This window comes from Geotrypetes seraphini, chromosome 6 (genome assembly GCF_902459505.1).
Source record: "Geotrypetes seraphini chromosome 6, aGeoSer1.1, whole genome shotgun sequence".
NCBI lineage: Eukaryota > Metazoa > Chordata > Amphibia > Gymnophiona > Dermophiidae > Geotrypetes > Geotrypetes seraphini.
Window position 1 is genome coordinate 82,267,102 of NC_047089.1, and position 17,462 is coordinate 82,284,563.

The 17,462-nt window shown below is 40.8% G+C and overlaps 1 protein-coding gene across 2 annotated transcripts in view; it reads left to right on the top strand.

The window, feature by feature from the left end:
- PCDH9 (protocadherin 9) overlaps window positions 1-17,462 on the top strand; it is a 2,276,722-nt gene that overhangs the window by 2,041,177 nt on the left and 218,083 nt on the right. The gene's annotated exons all lie outside the window — the stretch shown is intronic.

Consider the following 17,462-nt stretch of genomic DNA (forward strand, 5'->3'; position numbering starts at 1 on the left):
AGGTGTGCTATGCTTTTTAGCACGCGCTAAATATTAGCACGTGCTAAACACATGCTAAATGCTCATGCTTTCACGTTATCCTATGGACGTGTTAGCAGTTAGCATACACGTTGATTTAGCACATGCTAAACACGCACTAAACCGCTTAGCACACCTTTGTAAAAGAGGGCCTTAATCTCTTGAAAATGTGCTGCCCAATATTCAAAATGATTTAAGTGGGCAGTAGAGGCTCCTGTCCTCTTAAATCATTTTGAACCACACAACCACTGATATTCACTGGCACTCATATAGAAAGTGGACGCATCAGAGCAGGGATCTCAAAGTTCCTCCTTGAGGGCCGCAATCCAGTCAGGTTTTCAGGACTTCCCCAATAAATGTGCATTGAAAGCAGTGCATGCAAATATATCTCATGCATATTCATTGGGGAAATCCTGAAAACCTGACTGGATTGCGGCCCTCAAGGAGGGACTTTGAGAACCCTGCATCAGAGGGATACGGGGATGTATTGAGAAGGAGATCGCAGCTATGCCGATGCTGGCAATATTCAGTGCCAGCTCCCATATAGCTAAACGCCAGCTCAATGTTGACCTGCCTATTCTCAGTTTTTTCAGGATTAAATAATTCATCAGTCCTTAAAAGAAAATAACTCTTACATAACAAAAATCTTCAGCTAAATATGTTTAATTCAAAAGGATTAATGAATAGATAATATTTCAAAAAAGTCATATATTCTAACTAACTATAAATATGATCAAAGGATCCATCAGAGATTACTGCTTCCATCCTGTTGCCTGTATTTTGACAGAAATGATTTCCTCGGATACCATCTCTTAGATGTGTGTAAAACGATTCTTAAATTGATAAACTTACACTTTAAGGGCATTTAAAAAGGCATCATGTGGGCAACAACTCGCTTATCATTCCTTCGGTGTTTCTTGCCTTCTTCCTGTAATGGAGTCCTGTCCAACAAAAACTGAATATATTCCACATTTCTTAGATTCAGGTTTAAAAGCCAGCTCTTCTAGGATATTTCTCTGTGCAAATGGTTTATATTACCACCTTTTATAAAGTAAGCCATTTTTAGACAGCCTTTAGTTGTTCAATGTCTTTAGGATCTGCATGTACTGAAACCTTCCATCAATCATCCCACTGAGTCTTAGGACTTCGGCATGATTCTAACCAAGCTGGTAACTACTACTACTACTTATTACTTATATAGCGCTGAAAGGCATATGCAGTGCTGTACATTTTGACATTTATAGATGGTCCCTGCTCAGAAAAGTTTACAATCTAACTTGGACAGACACAACATATAGGGTTGGGGATGCAGAACCCAAGGTGAGAGAAATTAGGAACTGAAAGCACTCTCAAAGAGGTGGGCTTTTAACTGGGCCTTGAACACAGCCAGAAATGGAGCCCACCATAGAGATTCGGGCAGCTTGTTCCAAGTATATGGTGCAGCAAGGCAGAAGGGATAGTGTCTGGAGTTGGCAGTTGAAAAGAAGGGCACAGATAAGAGGGACTTACCAGCTGAGCGGAGCTCAAGGGGAGGATCATAGGGGGAGATAAGGAAAGAGAGATAGTGAGGGGCAGTCAAGTGCATTTGTAGGTCAGTATGAGGAGTTTGAATTGTATTCAGAAACAGATGGGAAGACAATGAAGTGACTTTAGGAGAGGGGTAATGTGGCTCTCACGGAATATAAGTCGTGCAGCCAAATTCTGGACAGAATGGAGGTAAGCAAGATGGCTAAGCAGAAGGCCTGAGAGTAGTGAGTTGTAGTAGTCTAAGTGTGAGGTGATGAGGGTGTGGATAAGTGTTTTGGTAGTGTGTCAGAGAGGAAGGAAAACAAGAGAATTGACCCAATGATCTCCACAGACAAATCCAAGAAGAAACAAAAAACAGAGAGGAAGGGTCAGATTTTGGTAATATCATAGAGGAAGAAGCGACAGGTTTTAGCAATATGTTGTATCTGGGCAGTGAAGGGGAGTGAGGAGTCAAAGATGACCCCACGATTATGACCAAACAAAACAGGAAGGATGAGAACGTTGTCCACAGAGATGGAGAATAAGGGAAGCAGAGAGGTGGGCTTCCCTCTTCCTAACCTGGGTCTTTCCCAGATCCTTTCCCTTCCAGAGCCTGGACCTACTTTTCCATTTCATCTGGTGCACTTAATCTATCCTGAAGAGAGTTTGGGGCTTACCTGCCTCAAACAGACCCTTAAGATGTGCTACCCTTTTCCTGATTATTGCAACCTATACTTAAGTGGGTTTGTATATATGGCCAAATTCCTGCTAGTTGGTGACCATGTGTCAAAGAGATCACATTAGTCACTTTTAGTAACCTTTGCAAAGAAAATGTAATTATATTTGGGAAAGAGTGGCCTGTACTTTCTTGGACAATAGAATAGTAAACATGTTATTAGGTAGTCCTGAAAATGGCTACCATGACCTCTTGCAGCAGCCTTGCAGCACTTCTGCCACAGGCTGGGAGGAGAAGTACAGAAGGAAGGGACTGCTTTGAGGGGCTCAGAGGGGAAAAAGAAAAACAGTTAAGTGGGTCCCAGCCAATACTCAGTGCCAGGACCTGCATAGCCACATGGCCAATTTAGGATAGCGTTTGAGTTGTCCTCATAACTTAGTTAGGTATGCTAAGCAAGTCCAGGCACTGAATATTGCTGGCACCCAAATAATTGCCAGTACCATCCCTATAACACACCTGTACCACCCTGACCTGGTTCAAAGCAATTTCAGCAAAAAGGAGCATCTCCTGCTCACTCAAATTACTTTGACGATCAGGCCCATTACATATTTTAAAAAAGGCTTTCCCATGATACAAATACAAGACTACATGGTGCTATGATTACATCATGTTTTATTTCACTATTTTCTCTCTATGGTATATATTAGGAATGGGCAGCCAGAAAATTTTTGTTTTGTGTCATTTCCTAAATCATATACACAAAGTTTTATTTTAATTCATTTTTGCTTGACCATTTTATGGTTCTGTCCTTTTCTGATAATAGTGTGCACTCTTTGGATATAATGTAGACTATGTAGAAATAGGGTTGCACTATTTTTTAAGTTTGTGCATGCACAATAGTTTGTGTATGCATGGTGGTTTCACTATTGACAGAGAGGGCACACTATTTCAAAATAATGCACAATTTAATTGATGAATAAAAAAAACACACAAAAAGTGTTCTACTCATTTATGGTTGAAGGAAAGGTGGGAGAGGGGAGATGCGACTAAGCCGTTTAAGTACCTACATGATATAAATGCGTATGAGCCAAGTCTCTTTTGTGTGAAAGGAAGCTCTGGAAGGAGGATGAAGTTAAGAGGTGAAAGGCTCAGGAGTAATCAAAGGAAATATTGTTTTTTACAGAAAAGGTGGTAGATGCGTGGAACAGTCTCCTAAAAGAGGTGGTGAAGACAGAGACTATGTCTGAATTTAAGAAGGCATGGGATAGGCACATGGGATCTCTTAGAGAGAGAAAGAGATAATGGTTACTGCGGATGGGCAGACTGGATGGGCCATTTGGCTTTTATCTGCCATCATGTCATAAAATGACATAAGATATGTTGTTGACATTTCTACTGCTGTTGTAAATAGTAGCTTATCTCTAGTGTACATAGTGCATTGGCCCACTGAGGGATATGAGGGGGCCACTAAAAGGTTGCCCCTACCAAGAAGAGAATGATGTGGAGCCATGAAACTTACAAGTTATTTCACACTTTTCTTGACACTTTCCATTTCATTTCATACTAGTGTTTAAGCCTGTTACATTAACGGGTGCTAGAATAGATGTGTCTGTCTGTCTTTCTTTCTGTCTGTCTCTCTCCACAAATTGTTAAAATTGATTTTAAAAAATATAAGCTAAAGTCACCTCTGTTTCGTCATTTCTATGAGGTATTTCTAATGTTTCTTTTTCAATAAAACAGGTAATTGGTGTATCTTTGGATCACATCTTAAAGACGCCTTTCAACCCTAGGCCAGAGGCTGAAATTGCCATAATCAGAGTAGAGGAATGCCCTCCTCCCCCCATGGTTAAAGATGCATTCAATGAATAAATGAATTGCTTATACTCTTTTTGTATTTTTTATCTTCCCAAATTTTTTTGTTTTTTCTTTCCCTTTCCCATCGTTTTTAACCTTAATTGTTTTTCTTTATAATTAGATTGTATTTCTTTCCTAGCCTCTCCTCATGTTTTAATATGTTTGTATAAGTTGGTTTTTATCATGTTTAATAGACTTAGTCTTTTTTGTTAGTTATGTCTGTTTTCCCTAACTCTGTAATTTTACTTATTTGTACATCGCCTAGAATTTTGAATAGGCGATTAATCAAATTTAATAATAAACTTGAAACTTGATAAGAAGGTGGCCGACAGTCCCACTTGAGCGATCGGGGAAACGAGCTCTGAAAAGCCAGAGCCTTGCAGCAAGGACAGCTGCACGTGGCGGCTCAGCTGCAGTAGCCGACTCTTGCGAGGGGGGAGGGCACGTGGGCTCGTTAACAGAGGGGTTCGGGCTGTGGAATGCAAGGAATGCGCAGCAGATAGGGAACCTCAATTAAAGCGGACTCTCTTATGTCTCCCTCCCATGCGACATGACCTTAACAAACCTCCCTCCAGCGTTGGAAGCCGCAGCACGCTAAACAGTCTGCTTCACAGCTTTCTCCTGCAGTTGAGTCCCTCTGTCGCGTCACTGATGACATCACCAGCAGGAGACCCACCGGCAGGAGAAAGCCACAAAGCAGCCTGTTTAGCGTGCTGCACCTGCCAACGCTGGAGGGAGGTTTGTGCTGGTATGTAGCTGTGAGTTCGGGCGATTTTGGGCCTCCTACGACCCCCGTCTTTGTAGAGCAGGGAATCCAGCGCTGGCGGTGAGTCCTGCTGGCAAGTGTAGGTAGGAGTAAGGCTGGGGACTTGCGCATGCGCACTCCTGCGGCCACAGACCTACGGATCATGGAAGCACGCAGATAGGAGTGCGCATGTGCGGCTAGGGTTTTATTATATAGGATCATTGAAACGAAAAGTGTCAAGAAAAGAGTAGAATAACTTGTAAGTTTCATGGCTCCAAATCATTCTCTTCCTGGCTGGGCTGAGAACTTTTCAGCAAACCCTCATATGTCTTATTAGCTAGGCCATAGAATTCCTACCCCCTTGATACTACATAAACAAATAAAAACACTGTTTTATTGCACTGAATATTTGTTGTTCCTAAGGTCATCACTTTTGTAGTTTATTGTATGCATGAGAATATATTACATGGACCCATATTGACGTCAAAAAGAATAGATTTCTTGAAGGTTGTAATTTCCATTGCATCCATTTAATAAGTAGTAGCCATCAATGAATAATGTGCATGATCTTTCAAAATGACATAAGCCCTCCTTTTTAGCAATGCTGAGTTATTAAAGACATTTTTTCTATTCTAGTTCCTACTTTCATCCTTTGCAATGCCAAAATGCTTGTGAAAATAAGTCACTTCTGTGCATAGACTAAAAAAAGAAAAACATATCAAACTTTAATCATAACCCACTTCTTATTACTTTATTCACTAAAAATTTTAATTTAAATATGATATTAATTCTCCAAACTCAATTACCGTGGAAGTAAACATCTTAGCTCAGTTACCCAGGAGCTGTCACAGTGCTGTTTGGCACTCAGTAATAAGTTCCAGTTTCTTAATATATATGCTAAAATTGTGAATATACTACATGGTTTAATACTGTTTACTTATATGAATATTTTCATTATATTTCCTGTAAAAGATACATGTTTTCAATGATTTACTGTATGGTAGGAGCTTTGAGCAAGCTGTTACTCACCTAACAAGTTTGTCTACTGACAGGTTGCCCATCGGCTCAATATTTTCCCAGATATGTGATCCAGTTCTGGTTTTAAAGCAGAATTACATAGGAAGGCAGAATAAGACCATGTGATTCAGCTCTACAATACCTTCCTCTTACTCAGTGCAGCTTTACAATTAGGATAGTTTTTCGCCTGGTTCCTTTGCTTGTTTGCACAATTATTTCCACTCTATTGGTTCTTGGAAATTAGTTGTACTGATATTCTGGACCCCTGAGGAAGAATTGTTTTTCAAAACACAGACCACGTCGGGTCTAGTTTGCCCCACAACAAGAACCACTTTTTGGATATAATTATTATTATTTGTATTTCTTTTTTGATGCTATTATATATGTTTTTTATGACTTTTAATTGAATAAATTCCTGTAACTTATACATTTTCTGCAGTTTCTTTTGGGTTTTTTTGCATTGCATTTATACTGCAGTACTTGTTGGTTTCTTTTTGTTAAATCTATCCTGAAACAAGGCAATTTGGATGCTTTGATGCTTTCAATTATAGACCTGTTTGCAACCGTTGTTTTTTTTTTTTAGCAAACGACTGAAAATGTGGTTTTGTATCAATTAGTCTCCATTTATTGAATCCACAAATGTCTTTCATCCCAATCAAGATTTCATAAAGCTCACAGTAAAATGCATTCTATTCTGGATAGTGGTCTTACCCCTTGTAGCATCATTGGATTTGAGTTCTGCTTTTGATTATTAGATCATAATTTACTTTTGTGTAGGCTTTGAGAAATAGGGATAGGAGGATGTGTATTAGTCTGCTTTAGCCACTCACACTAAAGATGGCACTATTTAAATCTATTTCATTTATGGCTGGGAATCATATAACACAACTCTCCAATGTTTTACCCAACCTCCAAAATATCCAGCATTCCCCTCCGTAGAATTACAAATTGTTAAACATACTCTCATATATTTCAAATGTAACAAAATGGCCTCAGGTACACCTCCTCCACCCTTAGTAGTGTTCAATATCGGTGGGAATACCGGTGTTTTCATTCCTCATTGGCTCACATTCTTTTTTTGCTTTTATTTAAGTAAACTTTTTAAAAAAACTTTTTAACTTTTTTTTATCCACCGTGCTCTTTTTAGAAGTTTCATTGAGATTGTTCTATTTAAAAGTGTTCAAATAAGTTATATACTTAGCTTATCATGTTACTGGGTTACATGATCCGACATGTTTCGCAACAATTTGCTTTATCAAGGATCCCCCAGAGCCATTGTGTCCACCATCTTACTCAAGGTTTTTTGCTACATTTTGTTACATTTGAAATATATGAGAGTATGTTTAACAATTTGTAATTCTACGGAGGGGAATGCTGGATATTTTGGAGGTTGGGTAAAACATTGGAGAGTTAGTCTGGTTTAGGTCATTTTTAAACAATTGTACTTTTAAAGTAGTTTGTGGTGATGCAATTGCAAGGGAGAAAAATTCAGGTTGTGGGATTTCCCCAGGGCTTGGCCTTGCCACCTATTTTATCTAATATATTTTTTTAGCCCTTTAGCCAGATTGATTCAGGAAGCAGGGATAGGTGTACTGTACTGTATATATGATAATGTTCATAAATTCTTACAATCTAAATTTGAGCCTGTTACATAATTGTTTAGAAAACATCTTTAGATAAGATTTCTATTTGGTTGAAGGAGGATTGCTTGGTTTTGAATGTTTCGAAGACAATAGCCTGTTGTATTATTTGTCGACAATTTACTTTGGTTTTGGATAACCATTTACGGTAATACATTTAGGGGTCCTTTTACTATGGCGCACTAACCAATTTAGCGCACACTAATCGATTTAGCGCGCAGTAAAGATTAGCATGTGCTAAATGCTAAGGGGCTCATAATAATAATTAAAAAAAAAAACATCTAAAAAGTGGCCTAAATGGCTACTTGGATGATCAAAAAGCCTGATCGTCCAAGTACCCTTAATCAAAGCTGGCCCATGTGCTTAAGGCCCCACCCACAGGAGGAGCCTAAGGCTCCTGGGCCTATTCTGGTTGGTCCAGGTGCCTCAGACCCCCACCTGTGGGCGGGGTTTGAGCCACCTAGGCCAATCCGGCCCCATTCCTGAGATGGCTGGCCTGCCGGATGGGCGTGCTTGGCACCCGTCCGTCTGGCCAATGATTTCAAAGTATGGGGGGTGTGATTGGGGATAGGTTGGGACGGGGGGTCGGCGGGGGGTCGATCATGGGTTCAGGGGGGCCAGTTGTGAGGGGTTGGATCGAGGGCAGGAGGGCCTGGGATCCCTTCTGCCCGTATTTTAGTGGGTGGTGGGGGTTAGGGGGTGTCGCCAGGCCAGAAGGGCTTGCGCTCCCTCCTGGCCAGATCATGGGGGGGAGGGGGGTTGGAAACCACAGGGCCAGGAGGGCTTGGGCTCCCTCTTGCCCTGATCTTCATCAGGGGTTCGGGGGTGCCACGAGGCAGGAGGGCTTGGGCTCCCTCCTGCCCCGATAGTGTCGGGGAGGTCAGGGGTGCCGCGGGACAGGAGGGCTTGGGCTCCCTCCTGCCCTGATAGTGTCAAGGAGGTCGGGGGTTCAGCGGGGCAGGAAGGATTGGGCTCCCTCTTGCCCGGATGTCATCGGGGAGGGGGAGGGGGTTGGGGATCGTGGTCAAGAGGTCTTGGGCTCCCTCTTGCCCTGATGTCATCGGGGGGGGGCTGGATTCTGTAACCGGTGTTGTTTTTGACATACACCGGTTACAGAATCCAGCTTTTAGGCGAAGGACTGGCTCCTCCTTCGCCTAAAAGCCCTTGTTTTGGACGTTTGGGGCTTAGGCTTTTTTTCGGTTGATTATATGGTATAAGTTTAGACATAGTGGTGGTCTGGGCGTTTAAACAGCTGAATGTAGAGGCAGGCCATTATTTTTAAAAAAACTCCTTTTGGATGTTTTTTTTGAAAATGGACATTTTCCCTGCTTCTGCTTTCAACGTTTAAGGCAGGGGTGTCCAACCTGCGGCCCCATGAAGTATTTTGTGTGGCCCCGGTCGAGGGCGATGCAGTGTTTTCCTCTGCTGCTCCCGGGTGTTTACCGTCTTGCTGGCTCCCTCCTCTGTCTTGCTGCAGTGTTTGCATGTTTGAGCGGCCCCAGAAACATTTTTTTTCCGGCCAATGCAGCCCAGTGAAGTCAAAAGGGGACCCCTGGTTTAAGACCTTAGGCCAAAAGGGGACTTAGATGTTTTTTTTTATTATGCCCCTCCACTGTGCCCATCATCTTCTATGGGCACCTTAGTGTTTAATGCACGCTAATCTTTGGTTAGCACGCCTTAGTAAAAGGACCCCTTAGTGGACAGTTTTAGGTATTTGGGTGTTTTTATTAATTATCAAATGATTTTTGAAGAACAAGTGTCAGCAATTCTAAAGCAAGAATTTGGATTCTAAGACAACTTAAGGCTGTTAGAAATTTTGTAGATGAGGATGGCTTTTCATACCTTTCTTCATGCATTTTTATTATCAAAGTTGTATTCAAGTATGGTAATTTAGTTTATGTAAGTCTGTCATGCAGGAAATTCAATCATTTGCAAATCAGAATGTACTGATTAACTTATTAGGTAGAGCTCATTTTAGAGATCATGTGACTCCATTGATTTTTAAGGTTTCATTGACTCCCTGTGAAATACAGTATAGTGGGTTTTAAGATACTTATGTTAGCTCATAGAGCTCTGTTCAAACCAGAATCTCTGTATTTGTCCTCCTAACTAATGTGTTATATCCCTAGTAGATTCCTTAGTTCATAGAATAAGAATAGAGTGGTTCTGCCTCATGTATCTCAAGCTCGCTTGGTGTCTGTTAGGGAATGCGCATTCTTTTGTTTGGCCACAACACTCCTAAATCAGTGTGGTTAAAAAGTAATTCAAACTAAATAACAAAAAAAAAAAAAAAACAACACACTCATAAGAAAAACCACTGAATGGCTATCGTACTAAAGCTAAGAGCTCTATTTCATACTGTGGTGTATACCTCAGACTGTGGAACATTTTACCCAATTTCTGGGTTCTTTTGTGTAACAATTTACAAGCTCCTGTTCACTTCCTAGATGTCCTAGCATTGTCCGTTATTGTATTTTGTATTGCTGTTCAGTTTGGTGCGTATGTTTGTACTATGAAAAAATTTTCAATAAAAACTTTAAACAGAAAAAAAAAATCTTTATTATTATTATACAGCACTGTTAAGTCACCATTGCATCTGAAGCCCTGATGCAGCGGGTAATGTGTAAACCTCGTGAAATGCAGGCCGTGTCGGGCTTGATTAAAATATTTTCCACCAACGTTTCCAAGTCTCAACAACAGGCAGAGTTTGTGAGATAAGTACCACTGTTTGTTTGATTAATATACTTCACTAATTTTTATAAACGCTATGAATTTTATTAATTTTCATAAGCTTTTTGAAAAAATTATGTTCTGCCTGCACTAGTTGCCGATTCCCCTTAAGAAAAGCCTGTTTGGCATTTTGAATATTTGGACACTTTATTGAGTAAACAATTGAATCAAGTACAAACAATTTAATCAATAATAATAATAATAACTTTATTCTTCTATACCGCCATATTCGAATGACTTCTAGGCGGTTCACATCAAAGAAGGCTGCACAATCAGCGAATTACATTCCAAGGAATAAAGTTGGACACTCTGCGAAATATAGAAAAGAGCTGGACAATAAGGCAAATTGCAGAATGAAGTGAATTACAGAATAAAGCGTATTATGGAATAAAGTGAATTACAGAAAAATGCCAAATACTGGATAAAGCGAATTACAGAATGAAGTTGGACAGTCGGTGAATTACAGAAATCAAGTAGTGAGGGTATAACTTATTAACAGGAAATAGATAAAAGGAAAATATGAATCTTAGTTATGTAATATAGGTCTCGTGTATGCAACCCAAGGAATAATGCTGGAACAATCAGCGAATTTCAGAATTCAGAAAGTGAGGGGACAGCATTAATTTTTAAATTTATAAAATAGGTAGGTGGTATGAAATAGAGCTCTTAGCTTTAGTATGATAGCCATACAGTAGGTTTTCTTATGAGTGTGTGTTTGTTTTGTTTGGCACCATACTTTGGAACTGGTTGCCTATTGACTTACATAAGGAGGAATCTTTGAAGAATTTGAAACGCAATGTGAAAATATATATATATATTTTTTAATTAGCTTTTCATCTTGATTGAAGAGAGCAGATTTTTACAGAAAATAGCTGAATGGGATGTTTGGATTTTAATGTTCTCTAATGTGATTGAGTGGTAATCTTTACCACTTTTAATTGGACTTCTTTTCTGAATATGTATTGCTTTAATACTGTTCTATTAGAAACTATTTTTGTCTTTTGTGTAGTTAAAATGGTAAATGAAATGTTTTAATAAATGCTTATATACCAAGGACAGTTCTGTTTTGTGAAGCTCAGATACCTGTGGTTAGCATTTGAAAAAGCTTTTATTTTCTGATTACCTATTATAGACTAAGGCACATGTATAATGCTTCTCTTTCACTTTAAAGGAACCCACATTCAATTTTAATCACAAACTTCTGTGCAGCATTCTTTCAGTCATTTCATATTTTCGTTCTGCACATGCTCTTCATGGATGCTGATTCTGAGGCCTACTTGACAGAGATATTTGTAGCTCGATTTGTTACTCGGAATAACATATAGGTAGACACAGTTAGTGGACGTGCATTGCTATTTCATATAGTGTCTTCCTCTTCTTTGTTTTGTGTGATTCTTTAGCAATGCCATCTTCTGCAGTCAGGCCGGAATAAATTTCTGGGACTATCCCCAGAAATGAATGCAATTCAAAATACAGTTAGCGTTGTCATGCAGCACAATTATCATAGCACGATTCACACACACAAACATAAAAACATAACATCAAGGGGTCCTTTTACTAAGGCGCACTAACTGATTTAGCACGCGCTAAAGATTAGCGCATGCTAAATGCTAATGCACCCATTATATTCTTTGGGCACTTTAGCATTTAGCACGCACTAAATCAATTAATGTGCGCTAAATCGGTTAGTGCACCATAGTAAAAGGACCCCCAAATTTTATTTGTATACTGGAATACACCATGAAGTTCAATGTGGTTAACAGAAGTTAACTGATAAATTGTACATATTAACTGATAAATTGTACATAAGCATTGAGGTTATAGGTACAAATAGTATAGGAGTATAAATAACAAAGGATAAAAGTAAAGTCGGAGTCAAATACAATAGAAGTAAGGTAATGCAAGGTGAACTCAAGAAATGAACAGAGTTAGACTCTCGGTACAGGTGGTAAGAGAAGAAAGAGTCCATGCCTAGGGCTGTTCCATCATCTAGAGCAGTGTTCTTCAACTACCGGTCCGTGGGCTGGTGCCGGTCTGCAGAAATTTTCTGCTGATCCACAGGGCCAGCATGTCCATCGGGCCCAACACAGTGTTCTTCAGCCACTGGTCCATGGTGTGATCAATGAGGCATCTTCAGGCCGGCTCCCTGAGTGCTGCAGTGCACAAAGCCATGGGAAAAGGCTCCTAAGCACGACCTATCCCTGAACCAGAAGCCTTTTCTCTGGTGTCACAATATTTGTTTGTAAATATTAGTACTTTTAGTTTTTGGTCCTGCATTTGCATGGGGTTATCTGTTTTCTGGTAGGAATGAATGTTGAAAAGCATACAGTGTGCTTTGTGTATTTTAATTTTGTGGTTAACCATTATGTGTTGTTAATGCAATTACATTGTGTGTATATATGAAAAATGAATGGAAAAAAAATGGTGTTACAATTAGTACTATTATGGGGGCGAAGTCTAGGGCAGAGATTGAGTGGAGATGGGCACGACTTAGCCCAGTGTTCTTCAACTGCCGGTCCGCGGACTGGTGCCAGTCCACAAAATAATTATTTTATATCCGCCAGTCCATAGGTGTCAAAAGGTTGAAGAACACTGAGCTAGAGGAGCGTGAGAGACTTGCAAAGAGGGTGCAAGATTTAGTGATCTACTAGGAATTTATTGAACAAGTATGGTTTTAAACTTCACCTGAAATGCATGTATGATAAACACACACACATGCAGTTTTCACGATCTATGATGTCTGTTTCCTACTCTGCTTGCAAACATTAGCTGACTTTTTTTATTTTTTTTTTTGGGGGGGAGGTATATTCATAATTGATTGTATTGGTTCTCTTACTGTACGGTGGATATAACATGCAAAATATATAATTAGATTTGACTAGATCTACCCATCTCCAGTGCTCTGATATCATTCATGACACTAAAGTGTTAAAAGGTTCTGATCCTGTATACTGGAAATATATGTGTTTGTATGCATTATGACATACATACTTGTTAGCCTTCCAAAAGTAATGTAGTCCAGGGGATCTAAGATGGTGATTCTTACCTAATTAAACACTCATTGGGGAGGTCAGCAACAAAGTAATCACCAAGGATAATTTGATGCAAAGTAATAAAAAAACCCAAACCTTGATTTTCAAACAATTATAAACAATGTGTCATCTTCAGTAGTGCTCAGAAAAAAAAAGTTTTATGAGAGACCAGCAGCCCCAGCAGTAAACTCTTCTTTTTTCAATCACAGAACTGCTTGAATGACTTTTATCATAATAAAACTTCAGCTATTGAAAAAAAAAAATGCTTATCAAAGACTGAAAATAACATCTTTGCGGGATCTGAGCAACACTTATGCGGGTTTTGACGAATTTCACGCAAGCTGCTTCAGAAAATCCGATGTTGATTTTTACAGATGTGGTCTCACTGTGATCTCATATTCTTCAGTGCTTCCTAAGGGATCTGGCCAATCAGAATCTTAGGCCACTCCCAGCATATTCCACAATGCACTGGGTAGGCCCACCATTCAGATGAAGGCAGGCCTTTCGGATGGACAGAGGAAGCATCCATCTGGCTGGCCAATTACTAAAGGTAGGGAGGGTTGGGAGTGCTGAGGGAGTGGTCCTTCTGGGCTAGGGGGGTTCTGGCTGAGCTGAGGGTATCAGGGGGGTCGGCAGCCTACCTTCATGTGTGTGTGTGAGGGTGTCTGGCATGAGTCATTACCGGGGGAGGGAGTGTCCAGCAGGAGGGACTGGGCATCCCTCCTGCTAGGGGATGTGCCAGCAAGGTGACAGCAGGAGGAATTGGGCACTCCTCCTGCCGGTAATCTTGGACATCCCTCTTGCTAGTAATCTTCATGGAAGTGGGAATGGGACCCTGCTGTGGCCACTAAACTGATCACAGCAGGGAGATCCCTTGCCACCATCAATTCAGTAGCAATGCAATTCTCTGGTGGTTAGGCGGCTTAGGGCAATTCTGTATAAGGCGTCCATGTGCAATTCTCAAAAGCCACTTAGGCAGCTTCTAAGAATGGGTGCCCTATACTGAATCCAGGCCTCTGTTAATTGTAATTGTAAAACTGTTTTTTAGACAGTAGAGGCCAGAACAGTGGATACCCTATGAACTTGAATCCTAGTCTGAGAAACAACTGGATAGAGATGATGAGATATATGCATATGAAAATGAGGAACTGGTTGACAAAATACATGAAACTTCACCCATAAGAGATTCATCAACAGACTCCTACCCTACCAAGCAGCCTCCAAAGATCCTGAATGGCACCAACTGGCCAGAACATCAACCTATTACATGCACTTCAGAAAGCTCCTAAAAACTCTCCTCTTTCCCAAACAGGACGAACCGCCTTAAATTTTCCATGAAAAGACTCCCTACCCACTGACTCTCTATTCTACATTGTTGCTCTAAGACTATGAACATTACTACCTATTTATTTATCTCCCTCCTTATAAAACTCTGCTTAACCACCCTCTATGCAATCTATACAATTTTCAGTCCTCTCTCCATTGCTGTAGCTTGCTGATTCTCCTCAGCCATTTTTCCTGCAAACTACATCGAACCGAAAGGCTTTCACAGTATATAAATAAAGATTTATGTTATGTTAAGTTAGGAAGTGTGTTTTGCAGGATATGCAGTACCCCAATCCATGATTTTCCATACGGATTGTTATTTGTTTGCATGAAATATTTTATTTGTTTGATTTTTTTAGCCTGTCGTCCCAAAGGAGCTCAGAATGGGTTACAAATCAGGTATTCAAGCATTTTCCCTATCTGTCCTGGTGGGTTCATAGTCTATCTAATGTACCTGGGGCAATGGAGGATTAAGAGACTTGACCAGGGTCAAAATGAACAGTGTGGGGCTTGAACTCATAACCTTAGAGTGCTAAGGCTGTGTAGCTCTAATCACTACACCACACTCTCCAAATTTATATTTATAAAATATTCCCTAATCACCAAATTCTATATTGGGCATCTAAAAAATCAGCACTGAACAGAATGGTAATTAGCATCCTCTATAATAAAACCCTTACCGGACATGCACAGTTCAAATGCTGTGGTTTCTGCATCCGTGATGTGTGCCTCCATGTCAGACATGCGCAGTAGAAGGAGACAGCGGTGGTTTCCCCATCGCCCTCCCTCGACGATGCAGGCTCCTTCTACTGTGCATACGGAGGCACCTAAACCATGGACGCACAGAGGCGGCGACCACAGCGGCGACTCCCCTCCTTCCACCCTCACTCCATCTAACACAGGTCCCCAGGTACTAATCTGTGGCCCACGGTCTTGCCGGCTCCCTTACTGAAGTTATTCTTCAGTCCGTTGCCACGGCGGTGGTTCCTCTGACGAGCTGCACCTGCGTTGGAAGCCTCTTTGACGTCACGTCAGAGAGAAGGCTTCAGACACAGGCGAGGATCATGAGAGGAGTTGTGGCAGTGGCTTTGAACTCAAAAATAACTTTGGCAAGGGAGCCAGCCAGGAACGAGGAAGAGAAATGCTGCTATCCTGCTGCACAGGGAAAAGTGTGTATGTGTGGGGGGGGAGGGAAATGCTGTTGCTGCTGCACAGGGAAGTGGTGGTGGGAATTCTGCTGCTGCACATGTAAGTGTGGGGGGAAGAGGGAAAGGGGGCAAGGGAGCAATCTTGGTTTGCTTTGTGGGGTGGAGACAGAAGGGGGCCATGAAGAGAGACAGAAAGATAGGCAGGTAGCACATGAGAATGAAAGACAGACACACAGAAAGACAGCGGGCAGGGAGAGAGACAGAAAGAAAGACAGTTAGGGGGGCCAGAGAGAGACAGACAGACAGACAGAAAGACAGACAAACAGACAAAGGGGTCAGGGAGAGAGACAGACAGAAAGAAAGACAGACAGAGGGAGGGAGAGAGATAGAAAGAAAGAAAGAAAGCGGAATAGAGAGAGACAGAAAGAAAGGAAGAAAGAGACAGGGGCAGGGAGAGACACAGAAAGAAAGAAAGACAGACAGACATATATTCTAACACCCATTAATATAACAGGCTTAAACACTAGTGATTCTATAAAAGGCACCCGACATATGTAGAATCACACTTAATAACCATATATGTGACTAATATTTAAGCATACAACACACAAAATATAGGTTCCTTATGCAATTGGTTTTGAATATACCTCGAGGGAAAGACCTCAGAAGCCTGCACCAACCACAGAATATTTAATTCTAGGAATGGTTGAAATCAGCAGGACAGGTTATCTATCATCGGTCACAAAACCCTCTACACACCGAATACCAACTTAGATTTCTGGCATTTTAATCGCTTTTACTTTATAGAGCGCTCTATAAAGTAAAAGCGATTAAAATGCCAGAAATCTAAGTTGGTATTCGGTGTGTAGAGGGTTTTGTGACCGATGATAGATAACCTGTCCTGCTGATTTCAACCATTCCTAGAATTAAATATTCTGTGGTTGGTGCAGGCTTCTGAGGTCTTTCCCTCGAGGTATATTCAAAACCAATTGCATAAGGAACCTATATTTTGTGTGTTGTATATTACATGATAGAGGTCCTTGACCATTTTTTTATTTCAAGTAGTGAGTTAATATTTAAGCATACCCATTTAGGTCAATTAGAACTAGGCCTAAATACCTGCATCTAAGTTGAGCACAGATCTGGTGTATTCTATAGCAGCATGCCTAACTTTTAGAAATGGCCATGATCTGCTCTTGCTTCTTCCCTGATTCATGCACATTTATGTACACCACTTTAAAGAATGCGCTCAGAAACTTCTCATTGCTGTAGTGTCAATTAGTACTAGTTAATTGCCACTTCTCAGCACTGATCAGTTTGTTAATCAATTAATTTTCATGCACTATATGATCTCACCTATTAGGTGCCTACAATGTAGGCCAGGTTTTCAAAAGCCTACATTATAGGCACCTAAGTACTTTAGAGAATTGTACCTAATAGTGCCTAAGTGCTTCTCCACCCCTAAACTTCTCCACCCCTACTTTGGAGTTAGGCACGATAAGATAGGCATCCATCTTATGTAAACTCATGCCTAAGAAGATAGATGCCTATCATCCAATTTTTTTTTTTCCATTGTGAGCTCATAATTGAAGCCAATATACTAATTAAGTTTGGTACCTAACTTTGGGCACCAATTTATTTAGCACCTATTCAGGGCAGAATTAATTTGTCAAGGGCCCCTAGGCACACAAGTACACTGGGCCCCCTGCCCCACCCTGCCCCTACTCCACCATGCCACACCCCCTGCCCGCCCCCATGTATTTACCCATT